This window comes from Staurois parvus, unplaced genomic scaffold, assembly GCF_062004578.1.
Source record: "Staurois parvus isolate SC_StPar_1 unplaced genomic scaffold, SC_StPar_1.0 ptg001284l, whole genome shotgun sequence".
Classification (NCBI taxonomy): Eukaryota; Metazoa; Chordata; class Amphibia; order Anura; family Ranidae; genus Staurois; species Staurois parvus.
The window spans coordinates 1,524,135-1,536,587 of NW_028319080.1; positions in this window are offsets into that span (position 1 = coordinate 1,524,135).

A 12,453-nucleotide genomic window follows, 5' to 3' on the forward strand; every position below is an offset into this window, starting at 1 on the left:
GGAAGTGTCACACCTACTGAAAGCTGATATGCAGCAGGAAAAGGGGGCGGGGCTTGATCTAAATTCGGCTTGAGATGCAGCCAATCAGGTGCATGGTGTGAAAGCTGAGCTCTTGAGGCTCAGTCTGCGATTGGCCAACTACAGGGCGGTTGTGTTTGGATGATCACACAGAAATTCCTCCCTGTCAGCTGCAGTGTGGAGGAGGGGGCGGGGACTCCATGGCTGTTAAGGTAAGAAAATATAGCCCATGCCTACTCAATGCTGATAGGCGGCAAGAAAAGGGGGCAGGGCTTGATCTAAGTTTGGCTTGAGATGCAACCAATCAGGTGCGTGGTGCGAAAGCTGAGCTTTTGAGGCTCAGTCTGCGATTGGCCAACTACAGGGCGGTTGTGTTTGGGTGATCAAACAGAAATTCCTCCCTGTCAGTTGCAGCGTGGAGGAGGGGGCAGAGACTCCATGGCTGTTAATGTAAGAAAACATAGGCCATGCCTACTCAATGCTGATAGGTGGCAGGAAAAGGGGGCGGGGCTTGATCTAACTTTGGCTTGAGATGCAGCCAATCAGGTGTGTGGTGCGAAAGCTGAGCTCGAGGCTCAGTCTGCGATTGGCCAACTACAGGGCGGTTGTGTTTGGATGATCACACAGAAATTCCTGCCCGTCAGTTGCAGCGTGGAGGAGGGGGCGGGGACTCCGAGGCTGTTAAGGCAAGAAAACACAGGCCACACCTACTCAACCTCATGGCAGGGACGACCAGCGATTAGCAGACGGACGACCAGCACACAGGGACGACCACGGCTCTCAGGTAGGGACACGGCAGGCTTGCAGGGTCTTGGCTGTGGGGTCTGTTTAATGTGAACTGCCTTGTTTAACCATTTGAATACTGGGCAATTTTACACCTTCCTGCCCAGGCCATTTTTCAGGTTTTAGCGCTTTCACACTTTGAATGACAATTGCGCGGTCATGCAACATTGTACCCAAACTAAAATTTTATCATTTTCTTCGCACAACTAGAGCTTTCTTTTGGTGGTATTTAATCACCGCCGAGGTTTTTATTTTTTGCTAAATTATCAAAAAAAGACCAAAAATTTAAAAAAAAACACGTTTTTCTTTGTTTCTGTTATAAAAGTTTGCAAATAAATAATTGTTCTTCATAAATTTAGGCTGAGATGTATTCTGCTACATGTCTTTGGTGAAAATAACCCAAATTAGGATGTATTTTTTAGTTTGTAGGAAAGTTATAGAGTTCACAAACTATGGTATAGATCTGAATATTGATCAATCCTGAAGTACTGACAGCAATCTAATTTCTTGAGGTCCAAGAATGTCAGAACAGTACAGATATCCCCCAAATGACCCCTTTTTGCAGAGCAGACAGTCCGACGTACTTCATAAGAGGCATGGCGAGTTTTTTGAAGTTGTATTTTTTTGTCATAATTTTTCGGAAAATGAAAAAATGCAAAAAATTATTTTCACTTATTTTTTTACATACTGTCACCAGTGCAGTACAGCATCTTCATATAACTGCTGATTAGGGACACTGACTGGTGACAGTATGAAAAAAAATACTTATATCTTTTTTTTAATTTTTTAAAAACACTTTTATTATTTTTAATTTTTTATTAATCTTTTTTCTTTTTTTAAGATTTTTTTTTCATATTTCACTATGTCCAAAGTAGTACAATGTTACTATAGTAACATTGTACTACTTTGGGGAAGTGATCAGTATTTTTTTTTTTTTTTTACACAATTTGCTTATAGCAAAGAGTTTACCTGAATGACATCAATTCATTCAGGGTTTTTTTTTGTTTTTTTTTTTGTGCTTAGCTGTGATTTGGCCACAGCTAATCACATGACATGTGCATGTGATCGCTGTGACCATTCACAGCTAGACAGTAGTATACAATGGATGGCATGAATGAATGAAGTTGTATACAATGGATGGCTTCATTCATGATTGGTCACAGCAGGTCACACGGTACCGGCAACGGGGCCGATACTCAGATCTGTCATCGACCGTGTCCGAGGTACACGGCCGGTGACAGATCGCGCCGCTGTCCGGCTCTGCAAGTACGAAAAGTGCGCATGTGCGGGAGGACGCCATTTGGCGTCCAACCCGGAAATCCAATAGATTTTGCCGGCGGCCTTTTGGCTATTGGCCAGGCGTGTATTGGTTAACCGCTAGCCTACAGGGCACTTATACCCCCTTTCTGCCCAGGCCAATTTCCAGTTTCACTATTTTTTTTTACATACTGTCACCAGTGCAGTACAGCGTCATCATATAACTGGCATGGCGGTGATCAGGGACACTGAGTGGTGACAGTATCAAAAAAAAAATATATTTTTTTATTTTATTTATTATTTTTTATTAATTTTGTTTTCTTTTTTTTAACATTTTTTTTTATATATTTCACTTTGACTAAAGTAGTACAATGTTACTTTAGTAACATTGTACTACTTTGGGGAAGTGATCAGTATTTTTTTATTTTTATTTTTTTACACAATTTGCTTATGGCAAAGAATTACTTTGCTATAAGCAAGCATTTACCTGAATGACATCGATTCATTCAGGGTTTTTTTTTGTGCTTAGCTGTGATTTGGCCACCCTAATGTTCACCCTACCTTCCTTCACATGGCAATTTCATTACAATCCCGCAAAGAGATGGCCCAATCCAGCAGAGACATCCCCAAAATCCAGCACAGAGACAGTCCCCATCCAGCAAACAGGCAGTCCCAATCAAAGCATGGAGATAAAAACCAGCACGGCCCCTAATAAAACAACACACAGTAAGCACAAAACAGTACACAGCTAACCCTTTGATCGCCCGGATATTAACCCCTTCCTGCCCAGTGTATTAGTGCTTTTTATTAGCATTGGTTTCTGTATTAGTGTCACTGGAAATGTCAGTGGCAGTTGGTTCTCACCCAGTGCCAGAATGCCCACCAAAGTCGCTGATTACCGCCATTACTAGTATAAAAAATTAACCACTTGTCTACTGGGCACTTATGGCCCCTTCCTGCCCAGGCCAATTTTCAGCTTGCAGCGTTGTCACACTTTGTCAATTTTGCGGTCATGCAACACTGTACCCATATGAAAGTATTGCAGCGCCATATAGCAAACAATGGCCTGGGCAGGATTGGGTGAGGGGTTGGGGGTAAATCTTCCGAAGGGCACGTGGTTTTGTTTCCATAGAAGGGAAAGCTGGGCATGATATTAACCAGTTACCAACCATGCTATAGCCAAAAAACAGCTACAGCGCGGTTGGGTAGTTCTGGGAGGGCATCCATGGAGGTCCACCCAGAACAACACCCCGCGTGCACGATCTGTGATCGCTGTGTCCTTTGGACACAGCTGATCACATGACTAAGGAATGGGCCAATCACAGGTGCTTTTACCATGTGACCAGTTGCGTCCAATCACAGCTGATCACCGGGTAAATAGGAAATGGTGGTTATCAGTAGTCCTCTCCTTCTGCTGACAGCGCATGAGGAGAGCTGGTATGCGGCATGTCGCAGGGGAACATCTACACTGATCATCAGGGCACTGATAATCCGTGTCCTGGTGATTAGTGTAGCCCCATCAGTGCAGCCAATAGTGCCCAACAGTTGAATCAGTGCCACCTAACAGTGCCCATCAGTGAAGGAGAAAAATTACTTGTTTACAAAACATTTTATTAGAAACTAAGAAAAACGATTTTTTCCCTCAAAATTTGTGGTCTTTTTTTAGTTTATCAAAAAATAAAACCCCCCAGTGGTGAATAAATACCACCAAAAGAAAGCTCGGTCTAAAAAAAATGATAAAAAAGTAGTTTGGGTCCAGTGTTGCATGACCGCACAATTGTCAAAGTATGAGGGCGCTGAAAGCTGAACATTGGTAAGGGGGAGGGGGTAAAGCGCCCGGCAGGCAAGTGGTTAAAGCCAGGAAATAGGGAAGCGGCACGCTGAATGATGCTTTGTGAATGGGGACAGGAAACTAACAGAAAGACGTTGTCCTAGTCCGTGTGCTACAGAGGAATCCTGGGAAAGCAACATGGCTCCAATCATCAACACACCACACACATCCAATGCAATGTACACTAGGCCGGCACACCCCTCCACACACGGTGGTTGGGGAGCGGACTGTACAATCACACGGTGACCCCATCCTCCAGCGTTAGGTAACCTGCTACACGGCACGGCAAGCAGCACACACCCCGCACCATCGCCCCTCCATTGCAGGACAGCCCAATCATGTGACCAAACATCACTCCCGCCCCTTCAACGACACAGGATAATAACCAATAGCTGGCAATGTCTGCACCGCCGCTGTCCAATAGCCGAATATTAGACAAGGGGGTCTGGCTGCATACTGGAGCTCCACTTTCCACAGGAAACATGTGACCTCCACTCCTTTAAATGAACTTTAATGTAAAAAAAATGGCTGCAAACTGGAGCTCCATTCGACAGGAAACATGTGACCTCCACTCAAACGTTTTTTAAATAAACTTTAATGTAACGTTTCCTGTCGAGCTCCAGCCTGCAGCCATTGGTTGTTTGTTACATTTCAGTTCGTTTAAAAAAAAAAAAAAAAAGTGGAGTGGAGGTCACATGATATAGCGGGACTGCAGAGGGCATTCTGACACTGTGCACTATACACAGTGCAGCACACGTACAGCTCAGTACACTGTCCATGCATGTCACTATACACAGTGCAGCACACATACAGCTCAGTACACTGTCCATGCATGTCACTATACACAGTGCAGCACACGTACAGCTCAGTACACCGTCCATACATGTCACTATACACAGTGCAGCACACGTACAGCTCAGTACACTGTCCATTCATGTCACTATACACAGTGCAGCACACGTACAGCTCAGTACACCGTCCATACATGTCACCATACAGTGCAGCACACGTACAGTTCAGTACTGTCCATACGTGTCAGAAAGTGTCTTGAGAACGTGAATGTGTGAGGAGCAATGCCTCATGGGAAGTGTCACACCTACTGAAAGCTGATATGCAGCAGGAAAAGGGGGTGGGGCTTGATCTAAGTTCGGCTTGAGATGCAACCAATCAGGTGCGTGGTGCGAAAGCTGAGCTTTTGAGGCTCAGTCTGCGATTGGCCAACTACAGGGCGGTTGTGTTTGGGTGATCAAACAGAAATTCCTCCCTGTCAGTTGCAGTGTGGAGGAGGGGGCGGAGACTCCGAGGCTGTTAAGGTAAGAAAACATAGGCCATGCCTACTCAATGCTGATAGGAGGCGGGGCTTGATCTAACTTTGGCTTGAGATGCAGCCAATCAGGTGTGTGGTGCGAAAGCTGAGCTCTTGAGGTTCAGTCTGCGATTGGCCAACTACAGGGCGGTTGTGTTTGGATGATCACACAGAAATTCCTCCCTGTCAGCTGCAGCGTGGAGGAGGGGGCGGGGACTCCGAGGCTGTTAAGGTAAGAAAATATAGCCCATGCCTACTCAAAGCTGATAGGCGGCAGGAAAAGGGGGCGGGGCTTGATCTAAGTTCGGCTTGAGATGCAACCAATCAGGTGCGTGGTGCGAAAGCTGAGCTTTTGAGCCTCAGTCTGCGATTGGCCAACTACAGGGCAGTTGTGTTTGGATGATTATACAGAAATTCCTCCCTGTCAGCTGCAGTGTGGAGGAGGGGGCGGGGACTCCGAGGCTGTTAAGGTAAGAAAACATAGGCCATGCCTACTCAATGCTGATAGGTGGCAGGAAAAGGGGGCGGGGCTTGATCTAACTTTGGCTTGAGATGCAGCCAATCAGGTGTGTGGTGCGAAAGCTGAGCTCTTGAGGCTCAGTCTGCGATTGGCCAACTACAGGGCAGTTGTGTTTGGATGATCATACAGAGATTCCTCCCTGTCAGCTGCAGTGTGGAGGAGGGGGCGGGGACTCCATGGCTGTTAAGGTAAGAAAACATAGCCCATGCCTACTCAAAGCTGATAGGCGGCAGGAAAAGGGGGTGGGGCTTGATCTATCTTTGGCTTGAGATGCAGCCAATCAGGTGCGTGGTGCGAAAGCTGAGCTCTTGAGGCTCAGTCTGCGATTGGCCAACTACAGGGCGGTTGTGTTTGGATGATCATACAGAAATTCCTCCCTGTCAGTTGCAGCGTGGAGGAGGGGGCGGAGACTCCGAGGCTGTTAAGGTAAGAAAACATAGCCCATGCCTACTCAAAGCTGATAGGCGGCAGGAAAAGGGGGCGGGGCTTAATCTAAGTTCGGCTTGAGATGCAGCCAATCAGGTGCGTGGTGCGAAAGCTGAGCTCTTTAGGCTCAGTCTGCGATTGGCCAACTACAGGGCGGTTGTGTTTGGATGATCATACAGAAATTCCTCTCTGTCAGCTGCAGCGTGGAGGAGGGGGCGGGGACTCCATGGCTGTTAAGGCAAGAAAACACAGGCCATGCCTACTCAACCTCATGGCACTCGGCGTTCCAGGGACGACCAGCGATCAGCAGACAGGGGAGATCAGCAGACAGGGACGACCAGCGATCAGCAGACAGGGACGACCACGGCTCTCAGGTAGGGACACGGCAGGCTTGCAGGGTCTTGGCTGTGGGGTCTGTTTAATGTGAACTGCCTTGTTTAACCATTTGAATACCGGGCAATTTTCCCCCTTCCTGCCCTGGCCAGTTTTCAGGTCTCAGCGCTCTCACACTTTGAATGACAATTGTGCGGTCATACAACACTGTACCCAAACTAAAATTTTATCATTTTCTTCACACAACTAGAGCTTTCTTTTGGTGGTATTTAATCACCGCCGAGGTTTTTATTTATTGCTAAATTATCAAAAAAAGACCAAAAATTTTGAAAAAAACCCACGTTTTTCTTTGTTTCTGTTATAAAAGTTTGCAAATAAATAATTGTTCTTCATAAATTTAGGCCGAGATGTATTCTGCTACATGTCTTTGGTGAAAATAACCCAAATTAGGATGTATTATTTAGTTTGTGGGAAAGTTATAGAGTTCACAAACTATGGTATAGATCTGAATATTGATCAATCCTGAAGTACTGACAGCCAATCTAATTTCTTGAGGTCCAAGAATGTCAGAACAGTACAGATATCCCCCAAATGACCCCTTTTTGCAGAGCAGACAGTCCGACATACTTCATAAGAGGCATGGCGAGTTTTTTGAAGTTGTATTTTTTTTGTCATAATTTTTTGGAAAATGAAAAAATGCAAAAAATTGTTTTCACTATTTTTTTTTACATACTGTCACCAGTGCAGTACAGCGTCTTCATATAACTGGCATGGCGGTGATTAGGGACACTGACTGGTGACAGTATGAAAAAAAATATATTTTTTTTTTATTTTTTTAAAAAAATGTTTATTATTTTTAATTTTTTATTACCGTATTTTCCGGCGTATAAGATGACTTTTCAACCCCTGAAAATCTTCTGAAAAGTCGGGGGTCGTCTTATACGCCGGTGCGAGCCGGTGTCAGGGCGGCACTTTTTCGCGGGGCGGCGCGGCGCCGCCCCCCCTCCTCCTCCAACGGACACTAAGTACAGGGGTGGGCAGAGGGGCTGCTGTACCTTACCTGGCTCCGGTCCCACAACGATCCGGTCTAGGAAGCGCGGCTGCTCCTTCTTTCAGTTAGGCAGCTCGATGGTCACGCGGCCGCTCGGCTCCGCCTCCTCACCGGTGATTGGGCGCCAGCACTGGAAAGGCACACAGGCGGCCAATCACCGGCGAGGAGGCGGAGCCGAGCGGCCCCGCGAAAATCGAGCGGCCGAACTGGAAGAAGGAGCAGCCGCTCCTCTCCCCCACTGACTAACGATGGGGCACTATTCCTCCTCCACACTGACACCAGCGATGAGGCACTGTTCCTCTCCCACTGACACCAACAATGAGGCACTGTTCCTCCCCCACTGACACCAACGATGAGGCACTGTTCTCCCCACTGATACCAATGATGGGTCACTATTCCTCCTCCCCACTGACACCAATGATGGGGCACTATTCTCCCCACTGACACCAATGATGGGGCACTATTCTCCCCACTGACACCAATGATTGGGCGCAATTCCTCCCACTGACACCAATGATTGGGCGCAATTCCTGCCACTGATACCAATGATGGGGCGCTATTCCTCCCACTGACACCAATGATGGGGCGCTATTCCTCCCACTGACACCAATGATGAGGCGCTATTCCTCCCACTGATACCAATGATGGGCCACTATTCCTCCCACTGACACCAATGATGGAGCACTATTCCTCCCACTGACACCAATGATGGGACACTATTCCTCCCACTGACACCAATGATGGGTCACGATTCCTCCCACTGACACCAATGATGGGTCACGATTCTTCCCACTGACACCAATGATGGGGCACGATTTTTCCCACTGACACCAATGATGGGGCACTATTCCTCCCACTGACTAATGATGGGGCACTATTCCTCACACACTGACACTAATGATGGGGCACCATCATTGGTGTCAGTGGGAGGAATAGTGTCCCATCATTGGTATCAGTGGGAGGAATAGTGCCCCATCATTGGTATCAGTGGATGAAATAGTGCCACATCATTGGTGTCAGTGGGAGGAGTAGTGCCTCATCATTGGTGTCAGTGGGAGGAATAGCACCCCATCATTGGAATACCATACTGAAATAGCATACCATATTGAAATCAAATCTGATGTTTTTTCATTTTTATTTGGTGTGTGTTGGAAGAGGGGTAGTCTTATACGGCGAGTATAGCTCAAACTCTATATTTTAGCAGGAAAAGTAGGGGGTCGTCTTATACGCCCAGTCGTCTTATACGCCGGAAAATACGGTACATTTTTTTTCTTTTTTTAAGATTTTTTTTTCATATTTCACTATGTCTAAAGTCTACTTTGGGGAAGTGATCAGTATTTTTTTTTTTTACACAATTTGCTTATAGCAAAGATTTTACCTGAATGACATCGATTCATTCAGGGTTTTTTTTTTTTTTGTGCTTAGCTGTGATTTGGCCACAGGTAATCACATGACATGTGCATGTGATCGCTGTTACCATTCACAGCTAGACAGTAGTATACAATGGATGGCATGAATGAAGCCATCCATTGTATACAACTGTCACGTGACCTGCTGTGATTGGTCACAGCAGGTCACATGGTATCGGCAACGGGGCCGATACTCAGATCTGTCATCGGCTGTGTCCGAGGTAGACGGCCGATGACAGATCGCGCCGCTGCACAGCTCTGCAAGTGCGAAAAGTGCGCATGTGCGGGAGGACGCCATTTGGTGTCCAACCCGGAAATCCAATACATTTTGCCGGCCACCTTTTGGCTATTGGCTGGGCGTGTATTGGTTACCTGCTAGCCTACAGGGCACTTATACCCCCTTCCTGCCCAGGCCAATTTCCAGCTTTCAGTGCTGTCGCACTTTGAATGACAATTGCGCGGTAAAACAACAATGTACCCTTATGAAATTTTTATCATTTTTTTGTGACAGAGCTTTATTTTGGTGGTATTTATTCACCTCTGGGTTTTTATTTTTTCTTAAACAAACCAATAACCACTGAAAATTTAAAAAAAAAATGTTTTTTCTTAGTTTTTGTTATAAAATTGTGTAAATAAGTGATTTTTCTCCTTCACTGATGTGCGCTAATGAGGCTGCACTGATGGGCACTGATAGGCTGCACTGATAGGTGGCACTGATGGGCACTGATGAGGAGGCACTGGTAGGTGGCACTGATAGGCATTGATAGGCATCACTGATGCACACTGATAGGCAGCACTGATGCTGGTGGTACTGATTGGCATTGATAGGTGGCACTGACTGGCACTGATGGGTGACACTGAAAGGCAGCTCAGATGGGCACTGATATGTGGCATTGATGTGCACTGCTGTGCACTCCTGGACACTGGCACAAGGCACTGACATAAGGCACTGATGGACACTGGCAGGTGGCACTGCTGGGGCTACACTGATCATCAGGGCACACTGATAATTTGAACTGCCGTTGAGCTAAACTGCTTTGTTTAATCTGAACTGCCTTGTTTGAGCTGAACTGCCGTTGAGTTGATCTGCCGTGTTTAATCTGATCTGCTGTTGATCTGAACTGCCTTGTTTGATCTGAACTGCCTTGTTTGATCTGAACTGCCTTGTTTGATCTGAACTGCCTTGTTTGATCTGAACTGCCTTGTTTGATCTGAACTGCCTTGTTTGATCTGACTTTGATCTTAACTGCCTTGTTTAATCTAAACTTCCGTTGAGCTGAACTGTCTTGTTTAATCTGAACTGTCTTGTTTAATCTGAACTGCCTTGTTTAATCTGAACTGCCATATATCAGATCTGCCTTTTGAGCTGAACTGCCTTGTTTAATCTGAACTGCCATTGATCTGATCTGCCTTTTGAGCTGAACTGCCTTGTTTAATCTGAACTGCCATTGAGCTTAACTGCCATTTGAGCTTAACTGCCATGTTTGAGCTGAACGGCCTTGTTTGAGCTGAACGGCCTTGTTTGAGCTGAACGGCCTTGTTTGAGCTGAACGGCCTTGTTTGAGCTGAACGGCCTTGTTAAATGTGAACTGCCCTATGAGCTGAACTGCCTTGTTTGAGCTAAATGGCCTTGTTTGAGCTGAATGGCCATTGATCTGAACTGCCTTGTTTAATCTGAACTGCTTTGCTTAATCTAAACTGCCGTTTAGCTGAACTGCCTTGTTTAATCTGAACTGCTTTGCTTTCTGACAGGCAACAGAAAGCACAACCTCCAGGTTTTGATAGTAAGAAGAGAAGAGATTAAAAAAAAAATAAAAAAATAAATATATATATATATATATATATATATATATATATATATATAAATTTATTTTTATATATATATATATATATATATATATATATATATATATATATATATATATATATATATATATAAAAGGGGATCAGGGGAGGCAAGGGAAACATGAGGGGTAAGGGAAGAAAAAGGGGAGAAAAAGAAAGAAACAAATCAGAGCACCAATTCATCCGCACAAAAACCAGAGCTACTAGTATCATCTTCAAGAGCATATGTTCATATAATGATTCATAAACATCTTATTCCAACTAGCCCATTTCCAAATTTCTCCATTTGCTGGGTATTAAGGGCCACAGCCTTTTCACATACATAATGTAACTGTACTCTTTGAATTATGTCGGACATAGAGGGAATCTTTGTTGATTTCCATACAGCCGCAACAGCCATTCTGGATGCAATAAGAATATGGCCAATTATTGTTCTAAATTGGGCAGGAAATAGGTTTAGGGTGAGATTAAGCAAAGCCAGATGCGGTGCCGGAGTGGTTATCGAGCCAGAAATCTGTGAGATAAGAGAAAAAACTGCTTGCCAAAAGTTAAGTAGGCATGGACATTCCCACATAATGTGAAGTAAATTACCTTCCCTACCACAATTCCTCCAGCACAATGACGACACGTCTGGATACATTTTAGCCAATTTATATGGGGTAAGGTAGCTACGATACAAAATTTTAAAGTAACAATCCCAGTGATTTGCACATTTTGTAATGCGTATTGAGTATTGCACAGGGCCACATCCCATTCGTCTCGGGTGAAAGATCTTTGGAGGTCCCTCTCCCATCTACTCACACAACCCAGAATAGAAGTATCAGTCTCATAATGTTAAAGTTTATAAAACCATGAGATACCTTTTTTAAATTTTGATAGGGTTAGTTAATGCCTGCCATTGTTTCGAATCTATCTCAAGTCATGTCTTCGGATGTATACTGTGGAAACCACCGATTTGTAAAAATTGATATAGACCTTTACTAGGTGTGGTGTCAGCTATCTCAGCAAAAGTGCTATATCCTAATTCCCTTAAAGGGTAAGTATTAAGGTTGGGAATAAAGAGTTTGTATGCCGTCAGTGGGATGTCCACATGCAGTTTTGGATAGGAGTTTAACTTATGAAGACCTGCCATCCATGCCTCAAGTGTGACATGAATAGACGGGAGGAGTGTAGGTATAAGATTGGATGTGATTGACCTAGCCAGCAATAGTGTCCAAAGATCTTTATTAGGAACCACACTTTGCTCTATCAGATGGGGTTAGCCAAGCAGATATTTGGTCAAGGATAGTTGCATAATAATATGTAGAAAGCAGCGGGAGGCCTAACCCTCCTTTAGACCCATGTTTAGTAAGGGACAAAAATGGAATCCGTGTTTTTTTTCCCTTTCAAGGTGTATCTTTTAAGTGCCACCTCCAATTTACGGAAATAAGCAGAAGGTATAATAATTGGAATAGTTTGAAAACAGTATAATATTTTAGGAAAGATCAACATCTTAAAAAGGCAGCTATTCTGCCTATCCATGATGATTCAAATTTTTCAAGTCTCTGTAGCTCCACTAAAATAGATTGATATAGTTTTTCATAATTATCTTTAAATGTATTGGAGGTCGGGGCTGATATACAGATACCTAAATAGTCCAATTTCTTATGAGTCCAATTATAGGGAAATTTATCA